Here is a 12,349-nt window from a genome sequence, read left to right as displayed (position 1 = left end):
ACTCCTCCTTCGTGTCCTACCCCCTATTCCCAACCTCCTTCCTCATCCCACTAAAACACACTTCCACAACATATCTGCATCTTTAGTTCAACCCAACCCACTCTACTATTTCCGAATAAAACTTTCCCCCCTCAATTAAATACCACAAACCTAAACTACTGTCCACAACTGTTAAAGACCAAATCAAAAATACTACTACCCTTCCTCAACTACCTCTGCTTAGCAGGGGACATACACCCAAATCCTGGACCAAATACTTCCTCTAGTCCCAATATCCCTGTCACAAGCAATAAGAGCAACCATAAATACCTCAAATTCTTCGCCATCAATGCCCAAGGTTTAGGAAATAAAGTAGCCCACTTTCATGCTTGGCTAAACTACAACCTACCCGACATTGTAGCCATCTCAGAAACCTGGCTAAAAACTCATATTTGTGACTCTGAAGTCCTCCCTCCTGGATTCTAATCCCTCAGATACAACCGCTTAAATAGAAAAGGGGGTGGGGTAGCCTTAATCTACTCTAACTTGCTATCCATTACTCCCTACCCCAATTCTATCCCTCCTTTCAACAATGCAGAACTAGTAATAGGCTTACTAAAAATAAATAACCACAAAAGCATTTGTATCATTGCCCTCTCCACCCCCCCCCCCCAGGTAATAACACCACTACTCTTGAAGATATTCTCCTCTGGACCTCTACCAATATTAAGCCAGAGAACTTCATACTTGGAGATGTAAACATTGATTGGAATAAAATCAACAGCTCTAATCCCATCATATCCATCAATCTATTTAACTATACCCAACTAACTAACTCCATTACCAGACCCAACAAAACAAACCCTGCAGGTACCACACTAGACTGGATCCTAGTATCGCATCCTAATAGAGTCTTAAACTCTGGCATTATACCTGACCCTATAGGAGACCACTTGCCAGCTTTCATCCACCAAGCTATCCACTCCTGTCCTCAACTATACCAATATATTCAAACACGTAGCCTCACAAACTTTAACCCCACTACTTTTTCTAACTCCCTAAAATAAACAAACTGGAACCCCCTAAAAACTCTTCCACTAGAAAACACCATAGAACTTTTCAACTCAACCTTCTTAAACATCCTCAACTCCCTAGCACAAACAAGAACAAAAACAGTAAAAACCAAGACTGCCCCATGGCTAACCAAAGATACCAAAAAATGTATGCTACAAAGAGAAAAATCCTGGAAAGCATACCATCAAAACAAACAGCCAGAAACTTTTCTTAAATATAAACAACTCCGCAACCTTGTTAAAAAACAAATCATCAGAGACAAAAAGTCCTACTATATCACACTCCAGTCTAACCTATCAAAAAAACCCAAACATTTCTGGAATTTCATTCATTCTCTTCTTAACCCAGGTACAAAAACAACCCCTGCCCTGACACAAGCAAATCTGATCCTGAAATAGCCTCTCTTTTCAACTCCTTCTTCACCAACTCCATAGCAGAACTGACCAAGACCTTCCCTAACAATAACTCTTCCCCTCAACTTATGCAATCAGCCCCTACACCACCCTCTGCCCCCAATCCTCCTCCAATATTTGAACTTAAGCCCATCTCAACCTCCCACATAAAAAAAATATTTTCTAAATTAAAACCATGCTCCAACTCCCCTGACAATATCCCGTCTTCCTTCCTAAAAATAACCGCAGATGGTATCACTCTCCCCATTAGCATCTTGATCAACAGATCCATGCAGGAATCTTATGTGCCCAAATTATGGAGTTCTGCCTTTTTTCTACCTCTCCACAAAGGAGGCAAAAACAATAGCATCTCTAACTACCACCCCATAACTATCCTCTCCTCAATTTCAAAACTTCTGGAAAAATGTATCCACTTTCAGCTTATGCCATTCCTAGCCTATCACCAACTAATCACTGCAACCCAACACGGCTTCCGACCTGGCCATAGTAATATCACTGCCCTTCTCTCCTTCTTAGACACAATAATTCTGGCCCATGACTCTGGAAAAATAGTATCAACAGTTCTACTAGATCTGTCCAAGGCATTCAATACTGTCTCCCACACCCACCTCTTGAACCATCTTTCTAACCTTAATATCTCCCAGAAGACATTATGGGGGGAAGACACATCAACCTTCCTTCCTACCCCCACTGGGGTACCCCATGGATCCATTCTTGGTCCAATGCTATTCAACATCTTTATTAATGATTTCTACACAGCCATACCCAACGCCAAAATTGTACAATATGCAGATGATTCAACTTTAGTCTGCTCCGCCTCTAACCTCTCAGAGCTTCAAACAGTGACCCAAGCTGCTTTCTACACCACCGAAAACTGGATTCTCCAAAACCACCTCTCACTAAATGCCAACAAATCCAAAATACTATTATTCTCTCCCTCAAAAGCTTCCCCTCTTGATAAAAACTCATTCCAAATTATTAGCCATAACAACTCTACTATAGAGGTTGTTCCCTTCGCTAAACTGCTAGGGATTACTATTGATGAACACCTAAAATTTGACACTCACATCCAGCAAAACATTAAGAAAACCCATATAAAGCTTGGTATGCTATACAAAAACATCCACTTTCTCTCTCCTTCCACCAGACAAACTCTCGCCACTACCCATCTACTTCCCTCACTAATGTATCGTGCTCCTCTAATAACTAACTTATCTGTCTCTCTCTCCTCCAAACTGGAAGTCTGTTATAATAAGATTTATAAATCTGCCACCAAAGTCAAATACTCCTCCCATCATTGCACTGTCCTTCATTTGTTAAATTGGCTTGAACTCACCAACCATCTAGACTGTCTCCAAATTACTACTAAATTCCCTGCACTAACCAACATCCTATAACCATACACCCCACATAGAACTCTAAGATCTACTCACCAAACCGAATCACTGTCCGCATTCCCAGTCGTCCTGCTGGTCAGCTTCTTCTATCCTTTTCCTTAGCTAAAACACGGAATTCTCTTCCTTCCTCTCTAAGGACTTGTGAAAACTTTGATGACTTTAAAACTCAGATACATTCCTACCTTTCCTCTAACAGGAAATGGAACTGCACTCTCCCCACCTAGCCTAACAATCAATCCACCCCTTAAACTCCTGACTAACTCTGAGTACAAGCTAATCTAACATAAATGTACATATTGTCGATAACATAATTGTACGTATTATAAATAACCCATCCCACTTTTTTCTCTCTTTTCCATCTAAGTCTTTACTCTCCCTCTCAGTTAAGTTACCACTGCCATCCTAAATATTTAGATACTATCTAACTAAAGAATTTATTCCTGTTCTCTAGCATGAAATGAAATTGTAATTGCGTCCTATTTACTATGATTGTATATGTAACTAAACTATGTGATGCAGAGCTTTTCTCCCCAGGCCTCCTCTGAAAACAGGCTCCCTGAGTCCAGTGGACCTCCCCGGTCATCAAACTGGAAATAAATAAATAATGTTATTCCTTTTGTGGTATACCATTACTTTATTATTATTATTATTATTATTATTATTATTATTATTATTATTATTATCATTATTTATTTATTTATTGTTACTTGCTTAAAGCTTCATATCCATGAGAAGATACATGCCAATGCAAACAGTTATTTTTGCAGCTTTTTAAGTTAAGAGCTGCTTTTGCATTTCTTATTTTTCGTTTCATTTTCATTATTTTTTTCTACTTTGTCCATGATTCTTGTGCTAAGAGATTTATGCTTTTATCACAATCGTATTAGGAGGTGTGCAAAGCAGCTCACCTTCTGGGTGGGGTGGAGGTTCTTTGTGGATGAAAGTAACTTATATGTTGTCCTCTGCTTAGTTTAAGCAGTCTGGCATTGCAGGACTGCTGTGCATTTTTGTAGATAAGTTGGAAAAATGTGTCACTGTGGATTCAGAAAATACATGCTAATGCAAAGACTATTAGTGCAGCAACTTTCTCAGTAAATAAGAACAATGTTTAAATTATGGTAGCCATGCTCTAAGTATATGAGTCATATTTGAAAACCTGACTCTGATTTTCATCATTTGTCCCTTGTTAATGTTTGACTTCATCCCTAATTCTTGCACTGACAGCTTGAGAGGTATTTTTTAATTGGAGTACCGGAAGCAACGTCATGGCAGATTGCCCTGGATAGCAATTTAAAGGACATGGCAACAATGCTCTTTAGACATCAATCTCAAAGTGTACAAGAGGGAAGATTGCATAATAAATTGGCTGAAAATAGATAAATAAAATAGAGATGTGTGCAGTTCTCAGCTTACTCACCATTGACAGATAAAGGGAAAAAGTGAAAAGGATGCAGTGTTTCAGAAGATGAAGCAGTTTTATCTAAATAATATCCACAACATAAATCCTAAAACTTATTTTGATACTTCCAAACTTAAGAGAATATAGGATCAAACTGCAAACTTGTACTTCACTCTTTGCAGGATTAACTCTCCTCATATATTCAGTCCCTATCGAAGTTATGTCACAATAAAATCTGTCTATGTTCTGGATACAAAGTGCACCTCATTAAATGCTTTCTTATCAGCTCCTCTGGAAAATACTCACCTGTTAGCTTCTTTCTAGATGTTCATCGTGCATACAGCTGCAGTCATAACAGATGGGTTATCCTGAATTCCAAAGTCTAGGTCTGGCGCTTTGTTTCGCCGCTCTTCCCCTGGCGTCAGCGGCAGGGGTACAAAAGAGGCAGCTGACGCCATTTTCTCCAGTCTTGTATTTCATCCAAAATCTTCTTGAAAGCTAAGTACCCAATTGGGGAAACTTTTCTTGCCTCAGACCGATGTCTGACAAAGTTAATAATTGCATTTCATGTGGGAAGCAAGATTTCCACTCTTTCTGTATACCTTGCTTTGGCCCAGACTTTTGTGCTAGATTCAACACCTTCACTTTTTGGCAAAAATTTAATTATATGTCGCCGGATACTCCGACTCCAGTTTTGAGCAAAACGCAAGAATAAGGACAGGTCCGCACCACCTACTGAAACCACGCTAAGGCTGACTACCGGTTCTCCGGTACTCAGTGAAGCGCCGACGCAGCCCCTGAGTACCGATGACAATGCATTACCAGTGTCTTCAGTACCCAAGGTCGCAGGCTCCTCGGCCCCCATTCCTCCTACAGATACCAACGCCACTCCTGGCGGGGAAACTCAGAATTTAGACAGGCCTGCCATTTCTCAAGGGGTCTTCAGGCCTTCCTCCATCTCTATTAAAGCCTTCACTAAATCTAAAACAGCCATGAAAACCAAAAAACAGGTTCCTCAGACCCCCTCTCAAGGCACCATGCCTAAAAAACAGATGCTTAAAATGGCTGAGGATTTGATTACTCTTATCAGGGGCTCTCAACCCCCCTCTGACAAAAGGCCCAGATTAGAGGAAGACTACCCTTCCTCAGATCAAGCTTCTATTACCTCAGAACTATCTGAGGACCAGGATTATGCCTATTCTCCATTCAAAGATTCTGATGCAGAGGAGTCTATTCCCTCAGTCTCCCCCCCTGAGGACCTCTCTTTTGGGGAAACCCTGCATACATTGAAGGAACAATTTCACTGGGAAGGTCAAGATTACTCAGATTCCAAGAAAAGGCTCAGGGAATTTCTTCTGCTCCCCCAGCATAGGCCTCTGGCTATCCCCCCTGTTTTAGATATATTGGATGATGTGTACACAGAAGCTAGCCTTAATCCTGATTCTTTGCCTCCAGCTCCTGTTAAACCAGACAGGTATTACCGGGTTCCTGATTCTCACCAGTTCCTATATAAAACCCATACTGCTGACCCAGAAACTATTCCACAGGGTCCCAAGGGAATTAAGGCCTCTACTGCTAAAAACCCATTACCTGCAGAGAGAGATTCCAGAGCTTTAGAAAGGTGGGGGAAAAAGGTGTACACCTAGGCCACTGTAACCATGAGGGCATTAAACTGTCAGTTCCATATGTTAAAGTATCAACAGTTTTTGATATCTCAGCTGAAAAGCAAGATGACACAACCAGAACAACCAGATTTAAAAGAGTTGCAGGATTTGTTGCATGGTGCAGAGCAAGTGGGTAAACATACCTTGCAGTGTGGTTTTGATGCTTTAGAGGCCTCATGTAGAGCTGCTGTTACGGGGTCTGTTATACGTAGGCATGCTTGGCTCAAAGAGCAATCCTTACCAGATCATGTCAAAGCTAAATTATTAGCTGCACCTCTTCAAAAATATGTATTGTTTGGTGTTAAAGCTGAGGAGGTACTAAAGAAAATGGAGGAAAAAGTGAAATCAATGCAAACAGTGAAAGATTTCCTGCAGGTACAGCCTCCACATTTCAGCAGAAACTGGCCTTCAAAAAATTGGTCCTTTCCAGCCACAGACAGACCTCAAAGGGGCAGATACAGGCATCCAAGGGGTAGAGGGCAACCCCAAGGATCTTTCAGAGCCAGACAGTGGCAAGCACCAACCCCAAGAGGTGGAGAAGACAGATCACAGTCTTTTAGAAAACAGACACAATGATCCCCTACACCTGCCAAGCAAAGCTTTAATGGCAGCACAAAACTGACATTATTCTCAAAAAAATTGGCATATTGTTACAAGAGACAAATGGATTCTGGACATTATAGACAGAGGCTACAGGTTCCACTTTCACACCCTTCCAAAATGAGAGGCATGCCAAACCTGCCACAAAATCAAAGGGCAGAGGCACAAAAACAAATTTCAGTTCTCATGGACATGAAAGCAATTCAAGAGGTACCTGCAAAAGAACAAGGTCAAGGGTTTTATTCCAGACTATTCCTGGTACCAAGGAAAGACAAAGATTGGAGACCTATCTTAGACCTATCCATCCTAAACACATATCTACAGGTGCCAAAATTCAAGATGCTCACATTACAGCAGCTTCTTCCCATGCTGGGCAAGGAGTCTTGGCTGGTAACATTGGACCTCAAGGAGGCATACCTGCATGTCCCTATCAGACAAGATTGCAGAAGATACCTCAGATTTCTTGCAGGTTCAACCCATTATCAATTCTCTGCATTGCCCTTTGGCTTATCTACTGCGCCCAGAGTGTTTACGAAATGCCTGGTATCAGTAATCGCCTTCTGCAGACTACAAGGAATACAAATCTACCCATCTCTGGACGACTGCCTGATCCAAGCGGACAGCAAGGACATACTACTGCAACACCTGGCATTTGTAATAAAACTGTTGAACTTCCTGGGATACACAGTCAACAAAAAGAAATCAAAACTAATACCCTCTCAACAAATAATTTTCCTGGGTGCCAGCTTGGATACAACCACCCAGATGGCCTACCTCACGCCAGACAAGCAAGGGCAACTGTCTCAATACTTCAGAAAAATGGCAACTTACACCAGGCTAACTGCAAGGAAAATCCTGCAGGCTCTGGGATTCATGGCATCTTGCATCCTACTAATCCCATGTGCAAAGTTGCATATGAGGAAACTTCAGTGGTACCTAAAAAACTTATGGTCTCAACACAGCCACAGCTTGGAAACGATTATACCACTCATTCCATGCCTTCAAAAGGAATTTATGTGGTGGGCTCAAGCTTGCCAAAGAAACACAGGTCTTCCTTTCTGTGTACCTCAAGCAACTCAAATCATCACAACAGATGCCTCAGACTACGCCTGGGGAGCACACATGACAGAACAGTGCATTCAGGGAAAATGGACCCGAAAAGAGAAGCACCTTCACATCATCCAAAAGGAAATGCTAGCCATGCAAAAGGCTATTATGACCTTCAAAGACCTACTGCATCCAGGCCAGATATTGATAAGGACAGACAACACCACAATGATGTGGTACATAAACAAACAGGGAGGAACTCATTCATACCCTCTGTGCAGGCAAGCCATGACCCTATGGAACATAGCACTGGAATTGCAAATTCAACTACAGGTGCAATTCCTGCCAGGGAAGGAAAACACACTGGCAGACAACCTAAGCAGAAATATGACAGATCCACACGAATGGAAGTTGCATCCTCAAGTTTTCACAAAGATAACTCGGGCATGGGGACAGCCAGACATAGATCTCTTTGCTACCCACAGAAATTGCCAGTTGAAAAAATTTTGTTCAAGGACCTATCATCCACAGGCCTGGAAAGTGGACGCACTTTCCTTCAATTGGGCAACATTGTCAGACTATGCCTTCCCGCCTCTTCCTCTGCTGCCCAAAGTTCTATTAAAAGCCAGAGCAGAGAGGCCGAAAATGATTCTCATTGCTCCAGACTGGCCAAGACAACACTGGTATCCGCTCCTGAAGAGCCTGACACATTCCCCACCATGGATCCTGCCTCTAGTCCCTCTTCTCTTGTCCCAGCACAACTACAAAACTCTTCACAGCCATCTCAAAACTCTAAATCTAGCTGCATGGAGAATTCCTTGATTTCCCAACAGTTTCTCCTCTCCAAGGAGGTGCAGGATGTCATCTTGGAGGCCAGAAGACCTTCTACTAGAAAGGCCTACTCTGCCAAATGGAAACGATTCTGTGCCTGGAATCAAGAAAAGGGACAGAATCCTTGGGTAATAAATATACCTCAAATTTTACAGTACAGATGTTAAACAATGGACTTTCCTTCTCCTCCATCAAGATCCACGCATCAGCCATTTCTGCACAATACAACACAGACCCTCCTTTATTCTCTCATCCTCTCTTAAGGCAGTTCCTCAGAGGGGCAAAGAATATAAAAACCCCAAGGAAACCACCAGTCCCTGCTTGGGACCTCAACTTTGTATTGGAAAAGCTGACCCTTCCTCCCTTTGAGCCAGCTTCTTCATCAGAATTACAGTACTTGTCATGGAAAACAGCCTTTCTTCTGGCTATCACCTCAGCTCACAGGGTTTCGCAGCTACAGGCCCTCATGGCTGTGCAACCATTCATCATTTTCCATCAGGACAGAGTTTCCTTACGAACCAACCCTACCTTTATGCCAAAGGTAGTATCCAGTGTAGCTTTGAATCAGACTATCCACTTACCTACCTTTTATCCTAATCCACAAAACAAAGGGGAAAGACTACTGCATTCCTTGGGCATTCACAAACAACTTTGTTACTACTTGGACAGGACAAAGCCATTCAGGAAATCTGAGCAACTCTTTGTGTCCTATGCTGCAGGTGCTCAAGGAAAGGCTATTTCCAAACAGACAGTTTCAAAATGGATAGCCCACTGCATACGCTTTTGTTACTCATTTCATGGAAAAAGTGTGCCTGCATGCATCAGATCCCACTCCACCAGAGCCACAGCTACCTCTGCAGCCTTCCTCAGGGGGGTCCCTACCAAGGACATTTTGGAAGCAGCCACCTGGAGTTCAGTGCACACTTTCTCCAAGCACTATCACCTCCCACTATACTCAAAATCTAGAGCAGGCTTTGCCACAGCAGCCCTGCAGGGCATCCTAGCCCCTCCTAGTTCCACTTAGTGCCTACCACCCTTACTTAGCTTTGGGATTATACCCATCTGTTATGACTGCAGCTGTATGCACGATGAACATAGTACAGTTTTGTACCTACCATAAATGTAGACGGTCGAGTGCTCATACAGCTGCAGTCCAGGTTGCCCTCCCTCCATCCCCTCTTAGGACAGGCCTTATGACAAACACTTTCCATACAACCTTTTTGGGGTATTCTTTTATGGTGTATTTGCTTGCAACTACTGTTTTTGATTTTTCAACATTGCATCTTTGCATAACATTATGTTTGCCTTCCTTCTGGGGGCACCTGACATCTGGGGCAAGAAAACCTGAAGAAAATGGCGTCGGCTGCCTCTTTTGTACCCCTGCCGCACTGATGTCAGGGAAGAAGCAACGACAACCGACGCCGGATCTAGACTTTGGAATTCGGCCGACCGAGGACCCGCCTGATGGCAGGATAACCCATCTGTTATGACTGCAGCTGTAGGAGCACTCGAACATCTACATTTATGGTAGGTACAAAACTGTACTTTCTGCGTTCTAGTAACACGTTCAAATACAGTTGACTGTTTTTTTGTATAACGTTTCAAATTTTGTTCTTATAAAATCCCTTCTTCTGTAAATATTATTCATATTGTATAATCTCCGATTATTGCTCACTGTATAATTTTGTAACAACTAGCTTGACCTGTACTGAAGTTTTTCTCCCTGGGCCTCAGCTGAAAATGGGCTACCACCCAGTCAGACTATCCCGGTAAACAAAAGTAAATAAATAAATAATATGAATGCAGTGATAATAACATCACTGTTCTAGTACCAAGAAAGCACATTCTATAAGCCACAGTGATTATTATCCTTGTTCTTGTACAAAAGAAAGCCGCAGGGATATCTTGCAGGCTATGTGTTGTGAAGGGGAAAGCACTAGTAAAGAAAATATTTGGTTGCTTAATATGGACATGTTAAAAAACATGTTAAACCTGTTAAATAACTGCTTGGTGAGCCAGACCCACCTAGTCAGAAATAGTTCAAATGTCACCTACTTGTGCAGTGATTAAAACTGGTTTATTTCAGCTGTGGAATAACACTAGCTGTCTTCTAGTTGTGACTGATCAACCACTCTAGTGGTCCTGCAGTGTGGTAATACCCCAGATCTCAGCTCAAACAAGTGCAGATCAACATCTTACGAAAGTGTGGCATTTCCAAGTCTCCATACCAGTCAGTGGAGTATGTTTAAATAGCCTACATTTGAATCATCTTACAAAAAAACTTTACCTAGTAAACTATGCAATTATAGTTATAATAGTAAATTACATTCATTAACCCAATCAGCATCCAGACAAGATGAACTTCTGCAGAAAAACAACACGAAGTCCTACAGAGAGGCTTGTCGGTGCAGGGGGTAAGCTATAGCTTAGACTACTGCAAACATGATGCATGCATTGAACATCTCATATTCTATTGTAATGGAAATGTGTTTTCAAATGTCACCATTACTTGTACCATAGTCAGAGCTGTATGTCCTCTGTAATATGATAAGTCAGTACCACTATGTTATCGAAGATTATTTTGGTGCTCACTGTTGCTTACAGTTTTATTAGCCCAGACTAAATTCTTATGACAAGCATGATCATACTGTGTATGTGTCCGCTTTTGATAGCAAAGGTCATAAGACATTCATTTATTACAGAAGTTCCAAGACCAAGAACTAATAAATCTGGAGAAGATAATGTGCACTGACCCTTGCTGTTATTTTTTTTATAGATATCTAGTATCACCTAGTGCTAATGTGTATTTGATACAAGATTATATGTTTAAATCATCTATAAGTAATTGTTTGTTATTTGCAAGGCACAGCTGAAATGTATATTTCATGATTTCTTTATAAGCGTGCATGTTTAAATAGGTACTCCATAACTTCGCTTAGACACAGAGTCTGTATTTCTACAAGATGAAACGTGACATCATAGTTCTACATTGTGTCATACATCTGTTATTTATCAGGATAATACTTATTGTCCCAAGGGTAAACTGTACAAAAGAAATCTGAGACAAGAGTAAAGTTTTAATTGTTATTAATTAAGTGACATTTCCTTATTAATCAGAAAATCTTAAGACAACCTGTTACAATTTGTAATAATAGGCCAAAGGCCTCTCTACAGGCTATGTACCCAAAGAATGCCATACAGCAACAGTCGTGCCACTCCACAAAGGTGGTGCCACAACTGACTCTGGGAACTATCGCCCTATAAGCTTGACTAGCTTGGTCTGCAAAGCCATGGAACGCATTATCATGGAGCTCATTAACAGGGACATTGGGAACCTCCAGACACTGGACCCCACCCATTTCGGCTTTGTTAAAGGCAGATCTTGCCTCCTGAACTTGGTCAACTTCTTTGAAACAGTCACCAAGGCCATAGATGAAGGGAAGGTGGTCTGCACAGCATATCTGGACCTCGCTAAGGTGTTCGACACCATCCCACACTCAGGAATCATAGACAAACTCACCAGCTTAAATATTAACCCCTATGTCACGAGATGGGTTGCCAATTGGCTCTCAGACAGAACCCACATGGTAAGAGTGCTAGGCACCATGTCTGACTCTAAACCAGTCACAAGCGGAGTCCCACAGGACTCAGTCCTGGGACCCCTCCTGTTCGGTATATATTTCTCCAAAGTATAGGCAAAGGTGGAGGGACTGTGGCTAACCAAGTTCACAGATGACTGTAAATTGGGTGCAATAATTGACTCTCCAGCTGACACAGACATCCTGCAAAAGGGTCTCACAGAGACAAACACCTGGTGTCAAAGTCACGGCCTCAAGCTAAATGCCAAAAAATGCATAGTAATCCCATTTGGGAAAAACAAAGTACCTACAAACTACCACATAGATGGGAATCCACTAAGTACAGAAGAAGTAATTAGGGACCTGG

The sequence above is a fragment of the Protopterus annectens genome, chromosome 9.part0 (genome assembly GCF_019279795.1).
Source record: "Protopterus annectens isolate FY-2018-M chromosome 9.part0, PAN1.0, whole genome shotgun sequence".
In the NCBI taxonomy this organism is placed as follows: Eukaryota; Metazoa; Chordata; order Ceratodontiformes; family Protopteridae; genus Protopterus; species Protopterus annectens.
Note: the sequence above shows the minus strand (reverse complement) of the source record.